General features: G+C 41.2%; 1 pseudogene; it reads left to right on the plus strand.

Moving 5' to 3' along the window:
- The first annotated feature begins 10,939 nt into the window (after positions 1-10,939).
- Positions 10,940-22,725, plus strand: part of LOC104081730 — a 37,974-nt pseudogene continuing 26,188 nt past the window's right edge.

Here is a 22,725-nt window from a genome sequence, read left to right on the forward strand (position 1 = left end):
CTCCAGCCACTCCTTTCCCAATTTATACTCACGCCCGGTGTACAGGACTCTGTACTGGGTTTTCATGGTGAGGTTTTGGTAGCAGGGTGGGGTGCTGCTGGGGTGGCCGCTGTAGCTTCCAGCCACATTTCAAGGCTCATATGCAGGACTTTATCTCTACTTTCCAAATGAGTAGATAAAGGTATCCGCAGTGTGCTTGGCTGAGTCATGTCACTCTGAAGCTTTAAATAGCATCATCAGAGCCTGGTAGAGGGAGCAGGACACAGTGTTTCTGTAATGACATGCCAGCCAAGGACAAAAGTGCTCTGTGCAGCTCCCTATTTTAAGATATAGGGGGGGAGGAGGAGTGTCAGTGGCTGGGAGGGGTGTCTGTGAAATGCCTGCCTTGGTCCTGTAAAGGAGCTCTCTGGATATGGTCACGCTTTTATTTCTGTACTGCTGAAAAGCTGTAGCTTTAACAGTGTGGTTCATCCAGGGTAGATTCTCAGTAGATTTTTTTTTGTTAATTATGGACAGGTTCTGGCTCTCCGCTCTTCTTCACTTTGCATTTGTCCTTCCAGAATGAAACTCTGAGAGTTGGTCTTCTTGTAGTCAGCCTGGACTGATTTTTCTCATGACCACTTCGCTTTCTTTGCACAGTCAGTGTGAACCTCTCAAGGGATGGTTCGTACAGCTACAAACAGGTCAGATGTAATTTCCTGACAGAGTATCACTAGTGCTTCCAGGTTCAACCATTCACATGTCAGTGGGGAGCTCGCCTTTTCTTCCCAAATGCCTGCCAAATGGATAGGCTCTTTTAAATGACTGTGGTCATTTGCAAAATGTCTCATTTTAGACATTTTCTGGGGTATGGTTTTGCTCAGTCAGGCCTAACTCAAGATTCAACAAGCTTGAAGGAGGCTTTTTACACCTTTTACATGTGAAACCAAAACAGGAGGTTCAGCAAGGAGCCGCAGTAGGCTGCAGTAAATAAGACTGGAAGGTCTTAGGAGAGGTGAGGAAGGCCTGCAAAGCTCTTAGAGGCTAAAGCTAAGCCTGGAGGGATATTTAGGTTGTTTGCATCTTTTGCCCTTGCAATCCTTGTTTGCAAGTACATAATGATAAGCCTTTAGCAAAATGTTGAGGGACAGTTTTCCGGGGCATGGTTTTCCTACTGTTGCTTGCTAAGTGGTCCTACCAGCTTGCACTTCTTTAATAAGTCCATTTTATAACATTGTACAGAGCTCTTGAATTGTTTAGCTCTGGTTAGCTGCTATTAGGCTGTGGAAGAACAAAGTAAAACAGCGAATAGAGTTTTTTATTTGTACCAGATTATTAATCTTATTTCTTCCTACAGACTTATAAAAGCCAGAAGTACCATCAGATCATCTTGTTAGACTTGTTAGATGTCAGACCTCTCATGTGCCATGCAGTTACTTAAATGTTAATCCTGATCACCTGTAGCTGACCAAAGTTTATCTTGAAGAAAAATGACCCCTCTTCTTTTAAAGATATCAGGAATGGTGAAGTCACCACATTTCATGGAAGTATGTTCTAGCAGGTGATTATCTTCCAGCAATAAGTATGCACCTTGTTTCTAGCCTCATTTAGTTTGGCCAGAGCCCAGACATTAGTTCTTGTTAAATCTTTTCCTAGTAACTTAAAAGCCATAGCATAACCACTGTTTCTTCATTAGGGTCGATTTTATAAAATATACCAAAGTTACATCACAGTCTTCGTTAAACCAGTAGATTCAGCCCTTCAAGTTCTCATTATAAAAAAAACCTTTATTTGCTATATCCAGCTGTATCTCTGTTCTTGCACTCCCTCCAACTCTTCATTGTCCCTTCATCAAATGCAGACTCCAGTACCCTTCTCGCTATTGCTATACAGAGAGATGACCATTGCCGTGTTATACTTATATTCTTACGTATAAATGAGTTGCCTGTTTCTATATACAGAATCCGGTTGTCCTCATTTGCCATTAGAGACTGCTGCTAAGCTGTTTGTCTTCCATAAGCTAGTGAGTTAGTGTTTTCCACACTACAGACTTCCTTTTCATAAGGGGGAGTAAACCGTAACATACATTTGTCATTCCCTTAATCATAACTTCACACTTTATTGCGTTAGAATTAACTGTGGTTAATCAGGCCAGTTTACCAAGCAGGTCAGATCGTCCTGTACGATTGCCCTGTCCTCAGTATTACTCAGCACTCCATCAATCTTTGTTCTACTGCAAATCTGGCCAGTCAGGATGTCATGTTTATTTCCAAATCACTCATGAAAATGTTGAATAGAGTTTGAGACTGGTAAACTCTTAAAAATTCCTCAGAAGAAAACTTTTTTCAGTGATGTTTCTCACTGAGGACTAATTCTGAAATCAGTTAGCTAACAAATTCTTAACCATAGTAAAATATACCTTTTTTCAATCTTTGCATAACAAAATCTTACTACCTTTGCACAATAGACTATAAGTAAAAAAAGCCTCCAGTTGCAGGGTAGAACAAAATCAGTTTCTTCTTATTTAAAAACCCACTATTTTATGCTGACTGGCTTCCAGAAGGTAGCTCAGGGCTTACCAAAACTGCTCATCACCTTACAGGGAACCTCTGGCTAATGCTAACCCCAGAAAGATTTCTTTTCCATGCAGTCACCTTGCATCACCATTTTACTACCCCATGCACCTTACTGGTGGAACACCCTGTAATTGCTTTGACATCCTTTGCAGCTTTATTGCACTCTGGTCACTGAAAGACAGCTCCAGTACCCTGGTTTGCAAGATCAATGCATCCATAGGAACAGATCACTTCAGTTTTGGCAGTACACTGGCATCACCTCTAGTAAATACCTAAGACAAGGAAATTAAAGAAGAATTTCTGTGCGTAATCCAAATATAAGTAAGACTTTTGCAAAGCTTAATAGAAATAGATTTAAAAAAAAAAAAAAGAAGAAAAAGAAATGCACAATTATATCTACCTTTATTAAGGTCAGCTCCCGACAGCTTTCCTGTCCTTTTTTCCTGTCCTTTTATTTCCCAGCTATATAGTTCTTAAGCTCTTTATCAAACCATATGGTTAGGCATTCAGTTCATATGCAAGTCAGGTAGGTCCCTTATTTCTGCCTTCACGGAAAGGGTTTCAGACATCATTTTTACTCCAAATCTCCCAGGTGTTTTTATACATACATACACACACACACACACACACATATATATATCCATACACACACACACACACACACACGGAATTTGACTGGGTGGAACCATTTGCTGTCCAGACAGTAAATTGTACTAGTTAATGACTGTCCTAAGGCTAACTAATTACACATCATCAATCTTTTTTGGGGAAAACACTCCCTTGTGTGGTGGAGTGCAGTTTTCAGTGTATAATTGCTTTGTATGCTGAAACTTGTATTTAATATAAACATGCATACATTAACAAACGCTGTACAAAATATATGAAACATAAATGAGAAGAATGTATGTAACTTGAAACTAACTAGGCATTGCTATTAACTATTTCAGGGATGATGGAGCATTTGGTGTGTATGACTCACAGCCCACATTTTGAGGAACAGCAAGAAAACCAAGATAGATAATATATGATAATAGATTTTTAATTAACCAGATATTGTGCCCACTATTGCAACGGCAGCCAGGGTAACCAATCTATTGGCACCTTACCACATCCTCTTGCCACTTTTGAAAATATTCTCTTTCTTTCAATTTCTGCAGTTCTGCAGTATCCCAAGAATTAAAATAGCTGAACCATAGACAGTCAAGAATCCTTCTAGACTACGCTTTTGGAACTAATTGGTAAGAATGATCTCTCTTCTGTCTTAATATGTGTTGTATGGCTATGTGTTGCGAAGCAGCTCATAATATTTGTCGATGAAACATAAAAAGTTTCTTCTTTCCCAACATAGAACACAAGTGTTTTAAAAAAAAATGCATCATCAGTAATTGTTTTGCTACCTCTATGATGTAATAAGTATAGACCTTTGATAGGATTTTGCTTTCTCCTCCTACATTTCCTTTACATTTGTGTATATACGTATGTATATATATGCTTCCTATTGTCGCCCTTGGAAACCATTTTTTTTCTATATTCTGTAAGTTTTGATTTATGTTGAAAGTTTCATATTTCCCATTTTCCCAGGTACTGTGCATTGCTTTTTCACATCCAGCTGCTGCCTTCTTATCACCTCTGAAAGAGGTCGGGCTTTCAGCCAAAATTGTGAAATTGGGATAGCTCGTATCATACCACTCAGATTTCCTCAACTGCAGCAGGAACAGATAGTTACGCTTCCCGAGACATCTTTTAGCCCACCCAGACCTTTCCCACTGTTTTTTAGCGTGAAGCTGCAATGTTGAGCCTCTAAAGCAATAGGGATTTCTCTTTGTCAATCACACAAGTTTTTTTACCAACAGCTAGTCTGACCTTATCATTTTCTTGGACTTGTGGAAATGCAGGGAATAATTAATTTTTCTTTCACGTCATATCTGTGCAATGTGATCTAATTGAGTAGGTTTTAGTCATTGCATCACATAGGGTCAAAATATCAAAACCACGTGAGAGTTGCATGCAATAGCTGTTTAGACAGGTTTCCACATGCATTAGTAACATGTGGCTCCCTTACATTTATTATAATGGATATTCAGCAATGTTTGCCACTACAAATTTGTCTTTCTTTAATCTGTGTTTTCTTTGCCTGACCTAAGAGTCACGCTTGTCTTTGATGTCTGTGAGTTTTAGCGCAGTATCCTGTTGCAATGATGATTTAATTTAGCGTGTAATAGGGTGTACTTACACAGTTGCCTATCTTGATCTCCTGGAGAATGTTTCTTTCCTTACGCATTTCTGAAACACTTCCTTAAGACGTTTTGCAATTGTTTCTTTAAAGTCTTTCCATGTGGAGCTGTTAACATAGTTTAATCTTTGTGATCAGCCCTTTTGTGAGTAAGTGGCCACACTAGATTCCTGCACAGCTTTGTATTTTGTTCAGCGGGAGCATGTGGAATGATAGCTGGACTCTTTTGCCTACCAGCCCCATCATGTCCCACACTCGGCTCCCCAGACAACAGCAAAGGGACTCCCTGAGAAATGGTTTTGTTTTGTTAGCAGCTGTGTGGGGACACACACGTAGCATCACTGAGTCCACATCCCATGGGCAGCTGGCACGAGGCATGGACGATAGCTCAGTCTCAGATGGCACAAAATGCAGGTTTGTGGGGTGTCCGTGTGACTCCCACCAGAGCCTGGGTTTGTTAAGCACTGCTTACATACCCTACCAGGTGCCCTGGGAAGGCTGTCACTCCATCTTCCCAGTGACAACACACTCTATATAGGGCAAGAGACGCTGCCATGCACACCTCTTCAGGTTGCACAACGGGTCACAAGTCTTGAAGTCAACATGGCAATGGGAACATGGCTTCTGCACATGTGGAGAGATACTGGATGCAAGAGCTTCTGCAACAGCCGGGCCTTTCCCACGCAAGAAAGAGGCACCAGGAATTTCAGCACTGCAAGATTAGCTGGAGTGAGTGCATCACCTAACCCTGAGCTTCCTCTTCCTCTTCAGCCTGCAAGTGGGACGGGAAATGCCCACAGTGCCTGGCAGCCTCTCCTCCTTTGGCACGCCTTCCCTAAGGATCTCCTTTTCCCATAGCTTGTGTTTTCTCACCAGGGCTCTCACCAGGCTCTCTGGAGGCAGCCACCCGCCCCAGGCTGTGGAGGAGAAGGGAGCTGCGTACTTTAGGGCAGAATCTCTTGGCTCTTTCTGTCCCTCTCGGTTAATTAGGAGGGAGAGACTTCATTCTCTTGCAGTACGCATCAGATGTGGGCTCTGGTCTCACAGTGCACTGTCCTATCCTCTTCTGTAACATAGAAAATGATAGAAAAGTTAGGAATGTCATCATACCAAAACTTGAGCCATTGCTCATTGAGAAAAGCAATCTCGTGATGTCTGCTGAAACACTCTGGCTATGCAACTCTTGGCTGAAGAGCAATGCGCTCAGAAAAGTGCCATGAAGTAAAAGGGATCCTGCTTAGCAATGGGGAAGGCTTTGAGGAACTGCCAGAATCAGTTGCAAACCTGCATTGGGGTCCCCCGATCCTGCCTAGGATTCTCAAATAACAGTCCTCATGGGAAACCACATTTCTGTCTCTACAGACAGCAAACACACTCTGGTGACCAACAGTCCATGACCAACATGGACTAGATTCTTGTAACGTACTTTATCCCTTGGAGCTAACTGCAATGAACACTGAAATTTTAAAGTTGACGATAGCATATGATGTCCCATATGTTAGACAAGAAAAGGAAACTCAAAGGCATACTCCACCAGCACTTGCTGTTTTTATTAAGATACCAGAATACTGTTAACTTACTACAGCTGAAAAGGTTTAGAAGCCAGTTATTTCAGGATAAGTTGCTTAGCAGGCACAAAGTCTTCTAGTGTTTGATGGGAGAGTACGGTGACGCTGGTAAGAACTAGGATCCTATGCAGGGCGTGCCTTACAAAAAGAAAGACTAATTTAAGAACTTTCTATATAAGCTCAGTAATAAAAAAAATATTGCACTTATGCACATGCAGATCTATCAGAAGAGAGGTTATGTGCTATGTAAGAATAACCAGACCAAATAAACTTGCAAATCTGAGCTACTGTCAGTATTTGTCTGGGACATTAAGTACTTCTTGGACTGCTTCTGAAGTATTTTCTAAATTTAAGTTTTCTCTGAGTTTGAGTAAAGTTAGTATATATGTAACAACAGATAACTATACCCCATATTTGTCATGGGGATGAGCATATAGAGCCCTCCTAAAAGCAATATAATACTCCTGGTGGACAGAAACACCCCTTTTTCTGCTGAGCTAACTTTATTGTCCAAATTTGCTCAAGCCATTTCACTTTTTCTGTCCTAATGTGTTCATATTTGAATTACAGATAAATATATATACACCTTTCTCATGATGACCAATATATTTATCTTATTAAACAAGGGGCATATGGGTCACCAGCAGCAATAGTGTGGATCAGGCAAAGTTGCACAGCCACTGCCACATTGAAGCCTGATTCCTGTGAATGATATTTGGCATCGCTGCCATGGAGATTGCTATGATCTCTCGATTTCTGACATGAACTTGAACATTTTTACTTTTATTCAGATGGGTGACCATGTATTATTACTTTTAATATGCCTGAAGCGTCATACAGTTATGAGTCACGTTAGCTGCATCTTCCTGTATCCCTGGGGAGTAGAAGATGGCTGTTTCTAGTAAAGATACTAATGAGGATTAAACCAGAAGGGCTTTCAGGGAAGCTGGATCCTCCCTTTCTCCTATGTTCAGAAAGGTGGTCTGGGAAATATGAGGGGAAGATGTGCTGAAGCAAGAGGGGCTGATGACATTGCTAGGACATGAGCCCATGATACAGGGATGAGACATAAAGAAGAGTCTGTAGGCTGCAGGGGAGCTGGAAAGGATGGGAAAGAGGCTGAAGAGGGTGTCATCGAGAACAGCTGAGAAAAGTCAAAAGAAAACACACAACCTAGCTGATCTTTTATTTGTCCTTAGCTGTCACTTTAATAAATCTTTGAATAATGAACTCTGATCCACCCCATGTCTTTCAGCATTACTGTTAAAATTGGCCTAGCTCAGTCATAGTTTGTAGTTTTAGATCATGCTGATTGTAGTCTTAGACACCATCAGACTAGTCAGGAAAAAGAAAAAATTAATATAGAAAAAGACCTCAAATGACAACCAGTTCATAGCAGAGCAACTCTGGGTGATCTGCATCTCAACAGTAGCTCACCAGCTGACAGACAGAGCCCAAAATTGCCATAAGTGTGGGTATCTAAGGGTGGCCTGGCATAGTTTTTCTGCTCCTTGAGCTGCACTAAATGTATCATTTGACCTCTGGGGCTCTGCCCCACAAATCAGGAGTGCATTACCTTCAGATAGTTGTAGCAGTCCTCTCCTCTCTGTCCTTCCCTCTGACATTCCCCATTTGTCACAAATATGTCTCAGATGCTTATGAAGCAGCTGCTGAACTTCTACAGATTGCAGCCTGGGGTTTCACGGAAAACCCAACCTCGTATTTCTCCCTTAGTTCGCCTGGGCATGAGATACCATTGCAATCCCAAGTCAAGCTGTCCCATTCATGATCACAGGAGCCTTAGGTGATCCCAAACTGGAATATGGCAGGAAATTTGTACTCGTACTGGTACTTGCAGCATTGCATTTTGCATTCTCTGCCACCCTGGTTATCGAAAAACCTCCTCTTTGTTATTTGAAGCCATGAGAGGGTATTTCATCTATATGCTAATAGAGCTTTTGCCCAAGGGCGTTTTGCAGCTTCCCATTGCGACAGGGTGAATCACGTGTTAACAACACAACCAAGCTCCTCAATGTCAGGTTCCCTCAGCACCAGTAACTTTGGAAACAAGTGATTAAAGAGGATATACTGATTACTCAGGGTGGGATTCACCTCACCTGTCTTCAGCCATTCAGACGTTAGGTGTCAAGCACGACCTGGACATTTAGGCTTCTCCAGAAGAATCCAATATAGAGGGGCTTAGTCACTACCTGCAGTTGCTACGCTTGCTTTTTCCTCCATTCAGTACACAGGGAACACAGGCAACTGACTTCGACTAGAAGTCTAACTTTTAGATGACTTAATTTAGGTGAGGTTAAGCCTACCCTAAGCGCGTGCCTTGTGAAAAGGCCATGCTTGCCTCAAAGGGAATAGTGCTTCATAGCGAAAAGCAATTTGAACTTTGAACTAATTTAGGAAATTCAATACCAGTGCCAGCTTTTAGTCAAAGGTACCTTTGGCTGCCTCTGACTTGAGCTTAAAGAACAAGTATTTCATATCGGGAAGGCTTGAGTCAGGAAAGAAGGGTTAGTTGTTAGGCAACAAGCAGCTCTTAGTCACCTTCCTGAGGGATGCTGGAGGCTTCTTCCCCCGCCTCATTTCCTTTTGTCTTAAAACCAAAGGTGCAATATGACACATTTTGCTCTCATGCAAAAACCTCACACTCATTAGCTTTCATACATTGCAGAAACAAGACCTGGAGCTGATAAGCTTTGTGGGGCACAATTACAAAGAAATTGTAGCTAACGTTCTCATTCCTCTGTTGTGGTACTGCACCGCTGCTAGGCACTTCAGTCAAGGATACAGATAGGCTGGAGCAGAAGAAATAGAAAACGCGTGTGCTTTTGTGTGTACACAAAATTGTTTCTGGTCACCATTTTTACAGAAAAAAAAGGCAGAATCTGAAATTTTTTTTACAGAAGTGCAAGTGCTCATTCAAAGCAAAGCAACGGCCACAACGTGGGAGAGGCTTGTGACTATCCTTTGCCTATTGCTGTAGTTTATCTAATTCTGGTTTCAATTAAGCAGTTCCTGTTCCATCAAAAAGTTTCAATACGATGAAGGTGAGAAAGGAAGTTCACAGCAAACCTTTCCCTTGCACAACGTGATAAAATAAATGTGCTTATTTAATTAAAAAGAAACAGAAAATGTAGGCATAAAATGAAACCTAAGAAATCAAACTTTTGCAAGGATGGAATACTGCAGGTAAGATGATCAAACTGTCTTAACTTGTTCTCCTTGTAACATCAGCTTTTCACCTCTGTGCATATAAGAAAAGTATATAATGAGACTGCTAGAAGTGATTGGGTTTGTGTCTGGTTTCTGTCAGTCAAGGTCCTTGTACAACACTCGTTGGCACAGTCAGAGTGGCTGTGATTTCACACTTATACAGGTCTCTAATAGGAAGCATCATGCTTTGTCATACTCTTAATCTCAAGTCCTTTCATAAGCACTATTTTTAATCATTTGGGAGGACTTTCAATACACATGTATGTGTGCCTAATAATGCTTGCATAATGGATTAGAATATTTAATCACTGAGCTTCCTAGAAGTGTACTGAACACATACAGATCCTCACTGGGTAAAAAAATCATAAAATGCACAGGATCAGTCCATTAAATTCCAATAATCTGCTAGTAATGCCTAGCTGGCTGGTGATTTGAATAAAGTTGCTCAGAAGTCTGAATGTTTTTTGCATCAGAAAATGACAGTTCTGAACTGGGAAAAAAAAAAATTAAGAATTAAAATCTCCTAAAACATGAAATTATTTTAGCTCGTTGAAAAGTTTCACAATTTTTCAAGGTGAAATCTAATTTAAATTTGTTAAGATGCATACTCTATTAAATGTAAAGCCCAGAAATAAGTGAAACATTTCAAATGGAAAAGTGATACATTGTGTTTTAGGAAGCACAGAAATGTTGCTTATGAAATTTCTCCCTTCTTTCATTTCTTTTGAAGTAGAACACTACAATAAAAACAAACACGTACGCACAAATCATGATGCAACAGCACTTTTCAGGGAAAAAGATTCCTTCAGAAGAATTCTTAATATCTTCATACATAAATGTCTTCCTTCTAATGATCATCCCCATTTTTTTTTTAAAATTTTTTATTATGGAGGCAATAGTGCGTGGAATTCAGGGTCTTTGCACGGAGACAGTAGGCAGATGTGTCTATTAGGCTATTATCATCATCACTTTTAGATTATTGTTGTAAGGTTACCTCTCATAGATGATCTCTGTCAGATCATCAGTCAGGTTATCGCTGTTATTACACTTCCGCGAGCCCCCAGGTGGGACCGATTGGGTCTCTCGGCACGCTCTGCTCAGTCACAAGACCTGCAGATATGAACGTGCACACCTTACAACAGACGTGCTCTTTGGACAAGTAATGTGGGTGGGAAATTTTCCTGTTTCAGAAATCATGGAGGGGTGGAGCTCTGACTCAATGTAATAAAACACTTGTTCAGCAACTTCTGACACTCTTCAAGGCTGTATATTTGTTTCAGGAGGCACCGGCAACTGTGGAACCTCATACTCAGGTGCCATTCGCAGCACCTGCTTCTAATGCAGCAGCAATCTCGATGGCATCAACATCTTCCTTCCCTCAGGTAAGTGGAGAACAGAACAAGCCTGGCAGGAGTCTCCGAGTATTTGATTCAGATTTGTCCCCAGACTGTAAACAGGTCAAGTCCACTGTTACCTGTAGGACATAAATCTCCAAGAAAACAAGATTGTCCTTCCTTGGCTATTTGCAGCTACGAGGACCTGGAGTCAATAGCTTTCCATACAGCACAGAAACAGCTGCCACTTTCCTGGCACATTCATTTCACCCACCACAAACCATGAGGAGGTGCGAGTTGCCCATTCCAGGTTGCAATTCCACATTGAGGAGTTGAAATAAGTAGAAAAATTGATCTTTACTCTCTTTTCCATCCCTTGTTCTCCCTCCCTCAACAGCATACAAGCAGCAAATCAAGCACCTTGGAAAACGAAGAAAGAAAATGGATGTTGCACTACATAGCCCCGAGCGACGTTGAAGCTAAGGTACCAACTTCAGCAAACTAAAAATAGGTGGGACTAAACCAATATTTTTTTGAGAAGGGTAGGATCTTTTTTTTTTTTTTTTGAAATTTGGTTATTAAAGATTCACATGCTTATTTAGAAATAGGAACATTTCCCAAAAGAAAATTTTCTTCAGGTGAAACATCTGCATTCCATTGTTTTTTTATTCCATTTCTTTATCTATTTAGACAAAGTGTGTTATTTTCATGGTTTTATTCCTTAGAGAAATTCCTTAGGGAAAATGTTCTCAATTTACTGTTAAAATGGGACTGACTTTGGCCTTCTTTTAATGCTATCTAACTCTATTGCCTTTAATGGAGTTTTAGCCCAGCATGAATGGAGAACGTTGCCAATGTTGGAAAGTCAGAGCATGGTTGTTGGCGATCCTTTGGGCTTTGGTCATTAATGCCAGTTTCCAGAACAAATGCCCACTTTGATCACTGTGCAACTCATCACAACAAAAGAACAACTCTAGCAACCTTTGCAGGGCCTGTGACAGAGATATATTTGCATCAAACACGCAGCGGCTGTATCAGTGACGATCTTTGCCTCCACTCTCGGCTAGCTTGCATCTGACTATACTTTGTGTCAAGCCACCTCAAAGTAAAACCGGGGGGCTCCAAACAAAAAGCTAACTTACTTTTGATGATATCTTAAATGGCCTGTGATTCAAGTGTCTATAACTCACAGGAAACCTGTAGGTTTAATTTCTTGTTTGCGCAACCAGACTTCCAAATCAATAGAAAACTACAAACATCGTTTTGCTTATGTATGTCACAACCTTATGAAACAGATTGATCAAACTGATCTCTTGTTAGGAGCATTCTGGCAGCTCCTACAGATGGAAATTAGTGTACAAAAAGGGTGCCAAACTATCAGTGGGCTGTGAAACTCCATGTAAATGGCAAAGTAGCATAACCAAAACTGACATGGCATTTAGGTGTTCATAATTTGCTCTGTGTGTGTGCTAAAGCTCAGCAAGGGAAGGTACTAAAGCAGGAAAAGCAACTATCGGGGAGTGCAATGACCCGATCTCTGTAGCATTTTTGTAATGATTTACTGTATTTATACTGAAGTTGTGTGTTGGTTTAGAATATCCATGGCTAAAAGCATCCAACCCTTCTTTACCACTAAGGTAGTTACATGCATATAAAGATTGTTAGAATCCAGCACATGTTTTTGAATGTACATAAAGTAATATTAAAAAAATCCCGTGGCCATAAACCAGTGCATATAGGGGCTACGGGACCCTTTCCACAGCTTTAATTTGTTGTTCTTGTCGTAGTTTCTCCTTACCAAATGAACCTCCGAAAGTTCTGTTTGCTCTCCATGGGTGTTTAACAACCAAGACATTCTCAGACATTCTTTACTTGCCTCCTGGCTTTTGAATATGTCTTCTCTCCTCTGTAATAAAGCTTGGCAGAAAACTGGCATTAAAGGCACAGACTTGTGCAAGCTGGCCAATTTCTGCCTCTTACTGGCACCGGGTTTCCTGGGCAGCTTTTGGTAATTCCCTTGATTTTTGCAAGCCATAGCTTGCCATCTGCAACAGGAGGATAATCATTACTAGAGAGGCGTTATTAAGGATAACATGCTTATAGCAGATCTTGAGTCCCAGAACAAGTAAACAGGTGCAAAGCTTCCCTTAATGCTAATGCTCAAATATTTGCGCAAGTACGTGCTTCAGTTTGAGAGGACTTTGCGTAGCTGTGTGATAAACTGAATAGTTACTGGATTGGGTTTAGAAAAACATGCCCAGGGGCTGTGCGTGGAATTCAGCTGTGTTGGCTACCTACAATGCAAAGCCAAATATGGCACCCTGCTAAATTTTCAGGAAAATGTAACAACCTTGTGAAATCCTCTTCATATTTTAAAATGGATAGGAGCATCAAGAGAGCATCTCTTCAGCTGTTTTAGGGAGTCCCGAGTTGACAGTTTGCCTTCTAGTACCTTACACATGAATACAGGAAAGACGAAACATACTAAAGGAAGATCATAAATAGTTGTCGGTAAGGTAGCCCATAATTAAGTAAATCTAGAAAATTTATCACTGGATATTATTTGTTAGTGCATTGTCTGATACAGAATAATTTGTTATTTCAAAAAAAAAAAAAAAACCCACCCAAAAATTGCTCCTGGCTTAATATGGAATGAAAATTTTGTGCTGAAAATGGCTGTTTATGATAATTAGTCACTCATAGATAGTTGATTACATTACCAACTCCCTGAACTAACCATTTTTTAATGGAACATAAATTATAATCAGCAGCAGCAACACACTTGCTTTTTAGTTTCTTAGCGTTGTTCAATGTATTATTGCAATGAAATGATGACTAGAGGGAAAAGACGATTAGTTGCATGACTTCCATTGAAGACACCAGGGAATTGAGCTTCAGTTACAAGAAAATGTTATTCAAATCTTTGAATTTTCTGGAGTAGTTTCATGTCTGGCATTTGGCCATCAGAAAAGTATTATATGAAGTAATTTTTCCTTAACTGCCTTCTCTAAGGAGGATAACTCTCGTTTCCTTTTGTCTCAGAGATTTGCTTTATAATTGATAGCTCGCTTAATAGTTAGCAGTTCTCTTCAAAGGTGTCTCAAATTATTATGATGACAATGATCACTGAATATTGTTCCTCCTTTGATGCCCTAAGGAGGGGATGAAAATGTTTTCTAGAACAGATTGGTTATTTTCTGAAAGGCTTTGATTTGGGTGATATGGTCATTTGAGTGTTACACTGAGAGAAAGCGAGAGGGGTTCAGAGTACAGACTGGTTCCGAGTGCTGTGAAAGCCCTTTTCTAACTGGTAAAAAAGTTGAGAATATGAAGATAAAACTACCATTTTCATTATTCCTTCACATTTAAAGTAATCGTTATTCTTGGGGACAGGCTGATACCAGAAGGGATTTTGCTAATAAACTGTGCTGACCCAATGAATAGACCCAGGGAGTGAGGCTCAGGCTGAGGGAAGCTCAGCCGTGACTTGCCTGGCTGCATGTTCTCTGCCACCAAACCCACTTACTGAATGCACCTCTCAGGTTCACATCACTAGCTCTTTCCTCTGTTGTTTCTTCCTTGGGTCTCTTTTCCCGTTCTCTCTCGTCTGCTCTTTGTTCCACAGCTGAATGCTGGGTGTGCTCTGGCTGACATAGCCTGTATCTTGCCGTCTTGCAGGACTCAGATTTCTCAGGTAATACGGTGAGATTTTCTCCTGGTATGCAGAGTTTCCATGCACAGCTCACTGGCTTTTCTCTTACACAGCCCCTACTAGAGCTCTCCTCCTGGAGGTGAGAAACAATTCTTGCTTCTCATTCAGTCAAATTTCTAATCTGTACATTATGGCTGATCGGGTACTCTGCCCTATTGCTCCCTTGGCAAGCTCTTCAAATTTAAATAAACTCCTGCTCTTTGCACCAAGTCATCTTCCCGTGACATCGAATATCCCCATCCACTTTCTCACCATGACTCCGCATGAAATCAGGTGCTTGGACCCTCGCATAATCTTTGACATTATCTAATCTGTGTAGTGTCTTACTGTTTTTCATGGAAACACTGGGTATGTTCTGTTGTTTGTTTTTTTTTTTCCTTCCTAATATAGCCCTCCCATACTCTAAGTCTCTTATCAGTTTGTCTTCATTTGCATGCAAAGTATGAGGTTCTTGTGATGCGTTCTTCACATAACCTCTACTCTAGTCTGCTACAATGGCACGCGGGAACGAGGGCACAACGGGTGCTTGGTGTGAACCTGTCTTCGCAGAACCCACGCTTGTTTCTCTTTCTGTCATTCCACTTCTTAAAAAGTCATACACGTCTCTGACAATCTTTAAAAACATGTGTTCCAAAATGCTGACTGAAGGACTGGTGCCATTAAAGAAGGCTAAGAGAGCACCGACATTAAAAGCAATTCCTTTAACTCGTTCCTTTATTTCTCCTGAAATATGTCTGCTGAAGTTTTTATGTATTTCTCTAATTTAAGTACTATTTTTGAGAAAGGTATAGAAACAAATGGACAAACCCAGTGAGTGTTTGTTCTTTAAGAACAAAACAGGTTGAGGTGAGAAGACACAGAGTTATTCCTTGCTGATGAAAAAGGAATGGTCTAACAATATTGGTTGAAACAATAGTGTGGAGCTGGCTCAGCCTGGATTCTGAGAATGATGAGATCTTACTCCCCTGTTTAGAACAAACAGACCTATAAAATATCCTGTGCCCTACATACGACTTTAAGCAACAGTGATTAATTTCCTATTTAGTTTTGGAATACACCCATCCAGAGCCAAGATCTTCTACTCCTTGTAGCCTGAAAAAGAGAATGCATTTGTTCGGCACTTACTAGCCCTCTTGTTGTTTTGGGTGTGCTGCTTCTATACCTCACAGCAAAAAGTATTAGCATTGTAACTAGCCAACTTATTGAAAATATTCTGACATTACGATTCCTGCTTATAAGCTTGAGCCCATGGGCAAAGCTTTATGGTTATTTTAGACACTGGTTAACTTGTATTTAGTATGCCTTTAAATTACCCAGCATTTTGTCAAAAATTCATTCTTGCCATTTCATTGGATAACTTCATAGCTTGAGAATTACTGCAATTTTTTGCAAATTCCTTTTATGACCTTCATGTCTTTCATCCTCATAGAGATGGAAATGATTTGGGAGGTTAAGTTAAATTTTGTCATGATGAATTCCCCGTGGTCCAATGCTTTACACACTTCAGCTGATGTACTGTCTTGTCTCACTGATTTCTTATACTTTGACCTCTTTAGGAGTCTTTGACTTTTGTCACAGTAGCAGCACCTGTGAATGTGCTTTCTCTTATTTCACTCGAGAGTTTCTCCCTGTTATTTTAATTAAAGTTTCTGAGAAAATAGATAACATCTCCTAATTATTTCATCATCTTGCACCAGCACTCCTCCATTTTCACTTTGGATAATCTTTTCAAACTTTTGGTCATTAGCTTTCCCAACAGCTTCTTCCTTTGGCTGCCTTGTGGTGGTGGTGTTTCGTGAGGTGACTTTACTAAGAATTACTGATCTATTTGCCTTCTGCCATTATCTCAACTCCTCCTTGAGCTCTTCCTGAATATCAGTGACCACCATCAGGCCTCCACATCACTGAATTGGCCACGTATTGCTTGACCCCAATACATACCGTGCCTTCAGTGTTATTTGGCTGAATACCTTTCTGCAAATATACAAGTGTCATCATAATTAGTTTGGTCATTTTATAACTTCCACAGACCCTTGCTATAAGAACTGCAAACTGTCACTTCCCTATTCCCAGATCTACCTCATTTTAATGCTATAACATTTTGGTTTTATTGATGCTTTACTCAGAAGTCCTTAAAAAAATTATTATTATTCCATAACCTGACTCTCTCAGTCACTTCTTAATATATATGTCATACTATTTATATCTTCCCCTCTTATTGGAGATAGCCAGTTCAGAATCTTCTGATAACATCTTTGTATGCAGTCAGCCCTCAGGATTTGAGGAATTTATTTGGGAATTTATTACTCAATATAGTCTGAAATTTCTGAAATTCCTCCTTTTCTTCTGCTTGTGTTCCTAAACTATGATACAGGTAGCCATCCCCAGTGCTGATTCACCCTTTTCATTCAGTCTTTTGTGTACAACCATGGTGCCACTCTCTTTCCTTTCTATGAACTTCAGCTATTTTGACAGATTTTCCACAACTGTTCCCACAGTCAGGGAATCCAGACAGCCATCTGTGCTGCAGCCATAGTAAGCTTTGCCCATTTTCTGCATCTTTCTGCTGATACCCTAGTTGCTCTAGCTGCTGCTGATGGACATGATGGACACGTTCTCTGAGGATGTAAAATCCCTAAAGCACATGTGATTGGCACAACTTTTACAGACCCAGTTGGTCAGGCCTGGCATCTTCAACACGGAATTGGAGATAGCCTTCTTTGAGATGCATTATACTCAAAGCCATGTACTTTGTTATACTACTGCACGTCTATCAATCAGATAACCACATTTGGTAAGGAAAACTTCTATTCCCACAAAACAAGCTAGGAGTGTTTGTCCAAAGCTGTGTATTGCCCGGTGGCCCGAGACATTCCCTAAGGTGCTAATACTAATCCTTAGACACATCTCCATCATGAAAATGATTCTTTTAAAAACAAGTGAGAAAACCTAAAAAGATTCCTCTTTTTTTTCAACCAAAATTGGAGCATTTCTGATTTGTGATTCACTGAATTTTGTGTTGTCATATTGGATGCTGACGACCGCGTGTATGATTTAATGTAGCTGGCTAACTGAACTCTCTCAGTTTATTTACCTCCTCTCTCCACTTTTCTATTCATCCTCTCCTTCCACACTACCTGTTTGTATGCTTAGGTGACTGCAGACATTAGGGGCTGATGAAGTTTGTGGAGAAAGTGCATTTTGTGGCCTATTGTAGCTGTGATGCCAACTGGAAGAGATGGCTTCAGCAGAATCTGGGTTCCTTTCAGTGTTTGGTTGTCATTACAATAAATACACGTATCCCAAACTTTAAAGCACATCTCCTTTGTTATTTTTAAAAAAAAAATGTCACCTTACTCCCTGCTCACTGTAAGAATCATAAAGTTGAGAAATGCTCATCAGGCAGATTTTTGTAAGTACCAGATTTTCTTACTGACATTATACAGTCCTAAAATTACTGGATCAGCCCCTGCTTGTGCTAGCCACTGCACAAATGCAAAACACAGAAATCATCCCAGCTAAGAAAGCACAATCAAAGCCTATTTCTGCCACAGAACATCTATTTACAATTTCAGAGGTTTTTTGTTGTTTGGGGTTTTTTTTAAGCAACAGGTCAATGCCAGGTAGGGTATTGACTAAATCTTTAAGACTTTCATCAGTCAGCAAAGCACAGACAAGTTGGCTATTTCAGAGGTGTGAAAATATCTTAACACCAATTTTAGTACCCAGGTGTTTATATCCCATGTCTATAACAAATACACAGAATACAGGGCTGAAATCTTTACACATCAGTCGCTCTTAATTCTTTGCTCTAAAGAGCCCCACCACGTCTCAGAAGTTCAGTGAGGTGTATCGTGTATGTGTCCTGAGCAGCCACGTTGTTATGGATGTTTCTGGTTCTTGCCCCCCACTGAAAGATGTATAACAGAAATCTTTTGGGGACTGTAGTACATCGTACGTTACAGCTTACATGCAAAGTATTCTGAAAATGTGTGATATTTGGCCAGCCCTTACCCGGTGCTCCACTTCCACAGAGGTTTTTCTCTGGAGAATTTTCTCCTGCCATTCCTACATGTGCCTCATGAACACGGCAGGTCAGTAATAACTCCAGTTTTGCGTATCCCTTTACCATACTATTCTTCCTCCTTTTGCTGTGCATTTTCTTTCCTTTTTGGGAGATTGTCCTGAAGTTTAACACCACAGCCTCTCCACTGCCCAATATTTCACATAACATGTTACTTCACTCCTCTGTCTTCCCACTTTTTAATATTTTTCGTACAGCTAGATGATCCATCAAAGTGAAAAGCCATTTACAATTGCTGTTTGCATAGACCAAGAGTCAATTCTTTAGCTATGGTACTCCAAAATGTGGTGGTTTCGGTGCAGTTACCAAAATTGTCAGAGGAAATGCTGTACATCGCATGTCAAGGACTCTCAGATTGTCTTGATACACTCCCTGAAGTTAGAAACTCAGACAATATCTATGACAGGCACAACTTTTCCAAAGAAATAAGCTGAGGCGCCCCATGCTGCCAGTAAACCAGCAGCTCTTCTCCAGATTACTTTGGCCTGGAAACCCTAACAGTAGGAGACTACTTTGGACTAGACTCCTCGTCAGTGGACACGCAGCTCTATAAGTCCATCTTCCCATGAGGCAGCAAGTCATCAGACAGACTTTGAGGAAGGCTAAGGACATGGCAGGATACCTTCTTGTTTTCTCCGAATGAGCACTACTTGACTTCTACTGGATAATTCAGAGACGGCAACAGTTTCACCCCCAACACTACCATTTGTTTTTATCTTCATCTTCCAATGGAACAACATTCTACAAAGAAAATTTCTCACCACCTCTTTGTATTCCGCTCACTTCCGTGTTTTAAGAACATGGATGTCAGCATTGTCAATTCTCCAACCAAACGGAGAGAAGTGTTCAGTTCACATGTTCTGTAATACCGGGTTGCAGAGAACAGGAGAAATATCATAGAAAGCAAAGAAGGTCAAATTAATTTCTATTCTTTTTCACAGCTGTGAAACACTGCACATATGTGCAAGACCTCACCTTCATTCCTTTGAAGTGTTGATTTAATTTCTTTTAGTATCACTTTTGATCTAGAATGGAAATTGAATTACAAGATAAGAACCATGATTCACCGGCTTATGCAAAGGGATTGCACAAAGTAAAATGATGCTGCGTGCTCAGAAAATAGTGTTACTGTTATGACCTTGTTCTCCATCCTGAGGACAGAGGGATTTCAGAAGTCTTGCATAATGAGAAACAGACATTTAGAAAATTCCCATTATCACCAAAATGTACATCTCTGGAGTAGGGATCAAGACGTATGTGTGGGCTCAGTTTTTAGCTCTGCCAACAGACTTGTGTAAGTTTAGGCAAGTCATCCAAACACTCTGTGCCTCTGTTGCCCTATCTGTAAAACATGGATAACAGAATATCTTGTCCCACACATTTTCTCTCTCTTGTCTATTTAGATGATGTGCTCGTTTTGAAAGGGGTTATCTCTTATTATGTGTAGAGGGATCCTAATTTAAGATGCGAGGTAAGTCCTAGAAACAGTGCGAAGTATCTTCAGATTCCTTTGCTAATTACCAGTAAACAAGATTTGGGGACCAGCAGGTGAAGAAAAGGATGTTTTTCTCTCCTTTCGGTCGATGATTCCCCACATACTCTGTCACTTTGGGCCTGTTTCTTAAGGATTTTATACCGAAGTGGAGCACTGTAAACCAGCATGCCACTGAACAAGGAAGATAAACATTAAATACCTCTTTGTTGATAGAGCAGCAACCTGCCTGTGCTCTCAAAGAAGCTGGAGTCTCCCAGGAAAAACAGTGTGATACCACTTGATTTAAATACTTCAGTACAATGCAAGAAGATATCTTGTAATTTTTAAGTGCTTGATTTTGCACTGATACTGATGTCCTTTTAGCTTAATGTTTTGAAAGATTTGAAGTATCAGAAAACTAAAATAGCTATATATGCTAACGTGTGCTGATGAGAATTGGAAAATGATGTTTACCTGGCCTTGTCTCATCAATATGATCTTTTCCCCTGGAAAATGGATTATAAGCAGCTGATACAGGTGCTATCTGACTGTGAGATATCAGTGGAAGGCTAACAATTTCTGTGATAACATATTTCAGATTTCCCTAGATTTTCATCTTCCAAGTCTCAAATCCAGGAACAAGCCATGTTTTCAACCAAATGCAGCAGCTTCTATGACTTGCTTTTTCTGCCCACACGCTGGCTTCCCGTCTTTCTAAGCATGCACAGTTATCTGCTTGCTCGAGTTTCTGTTCACCTCCACTTGGCTAAAACATGCTCCATTTCCCTGATTTTCTCTCAGTTCCTTGCAAGCGCTGTCACGCCAGGTCCTTTGACCATTAGAGTTTTTATATTTTTCCTTGACTTACTTGCCAAATACTGGCTTCAGAGAACGTCACTTTCTATATACTTCCACTGACATTCCTATCGTGCACACCCAACTTGATCCTGGCTGTTTTTTAAACACGCACCTCAAGACCTGTGGGATGTGTGTTTCGCAAACCTGGGATGGAGTCCCAGCTTATCCTGAAATCTGATGTTACACCTTTGCCTGTAGACAACGCATGCTGGTGGAGCTTGGCAATGATTGCATCTGTTTTCACACAAAGAAAAAAATTAAAACAAAAAGAAAGCACCCCGCTCCTCCTCAATGGATCAATTAGCCCTTTTCATACACCTACAGTCACTTCACCACTTTTGTGGGCTCCCCTATACTTGGGTAACGTTCAGCTCTGACATTTGCTTCATACTTCGTACAACTGGTTTCTGTCTTATCTTATCATGCAAATGCTCTTGACAGAACTGAGTTAATTAGTTTTCACTGTATTCTTAACTGACCTTTATGCCAATTTGTAATCGTGGGTCAGACTCAAACACACGTTTCTGGCACTCCTTGATCTCACCATGGGCACTAGAGAGGCTGGTGCCCAGATAAGATCACTTACACTCATCCTGCTGCCCTGCAGATGCTGAGTGTCATCACCAGGCTCCAGTGCTCGTACGCACTTAGGCTGGGGAGGCGGTGGGCATGCTAGAAAGGAAGCAATTCCTGAAGTTTATCGGACTCTTACAGTCTGGCACCTGCTTTGCAGTGGTATTCCCCTCCTCAGTCCGAGACTGCAGACAGCCTTGGGTAAAAGAATAACTTTTTTGGTCTTTGGTGTGTTTATTTGCTCCTCCTTAGCTGGAGGTTAGTGCCAGAGGTTTTTACAAAACCTCATGTTTCCTGACTCTAGTAATGGTGTTACTTCTCCTAGAGAATTCCCCACGTCTAGGAAGAATATCTGGCCAGGATGAGGTGATGGGCAAAACGGTGTATTAGCTCCCTTCCTCGCTGCTAACACCCCTTCCAGAGACTCTGTTGCAGAAAGGAGCCAGGAGTTGGGAGAGGAGGACCATGGTGGCACAGGCTCTCCAACACCTTCCAGTTGCTCTCCTTAAACAAATGAGTTATTGGGTGGCCACACAGAGCTGCACCAAGCTCCCAGCCTGGCCCACCTTCACCATCGTTAGTGTTTACTTGCTGGTTTATGGCAGCCCCTAAAGCCCGCAGCCGGAGCTGACTCCCTTACCCCACTCCCATGGACAAACAGGCAATCAGTGAGGGGATCTGCCTCGTCTGGCACACGGGGAATTGCCCTGAGGTGCCACGAGTGGAAGCAGACCTCTCCCAGGTCCTTGGGCAATGCCGGTGACACAGACCCGCAGCCATGTGGCCCTCCCCGCTACGATTTAGTGCAACGTGAAAGAGTGAAACTCTCTCGGACTCCACCGGATCTCTCATAACCCTGAAGACCCGAGTAAAGGGGGGGTCTGCGAGAGGCTGCTCTCTGAGACCATGGCAGCCTATGTGGGTACCAGCTGGTACCACATACCCAGAGCTGACCTTTGCTGCTGGAGAACATGTTCGGGCTCATTAACGCAGCAGGGGTGAAGAGGAAGGGTGTCAGGTCTGGCTTGACATACTCAGCCTCACTGGTGCTGGATGTTTGCAACACTCTGCCTGGACTGCAGAAGTGAATTTGAGCTGTGTGTCCT

Source organism: Fulmarus glacialis, unplaced genomic scaffold, assembly GCF_000690835.1.
Source record: "Fulmarus glacialis isolate BGI_N327 unplaced genomic scaffold, ASM69083v1 scaffold12529, whole genome shotgun sequence".
NCBI lineage: Eukaryota > Metazoa > Chordata > Aves > Procellariiformes > Procellariidae > Fulmarus > Fulmarus glacialis.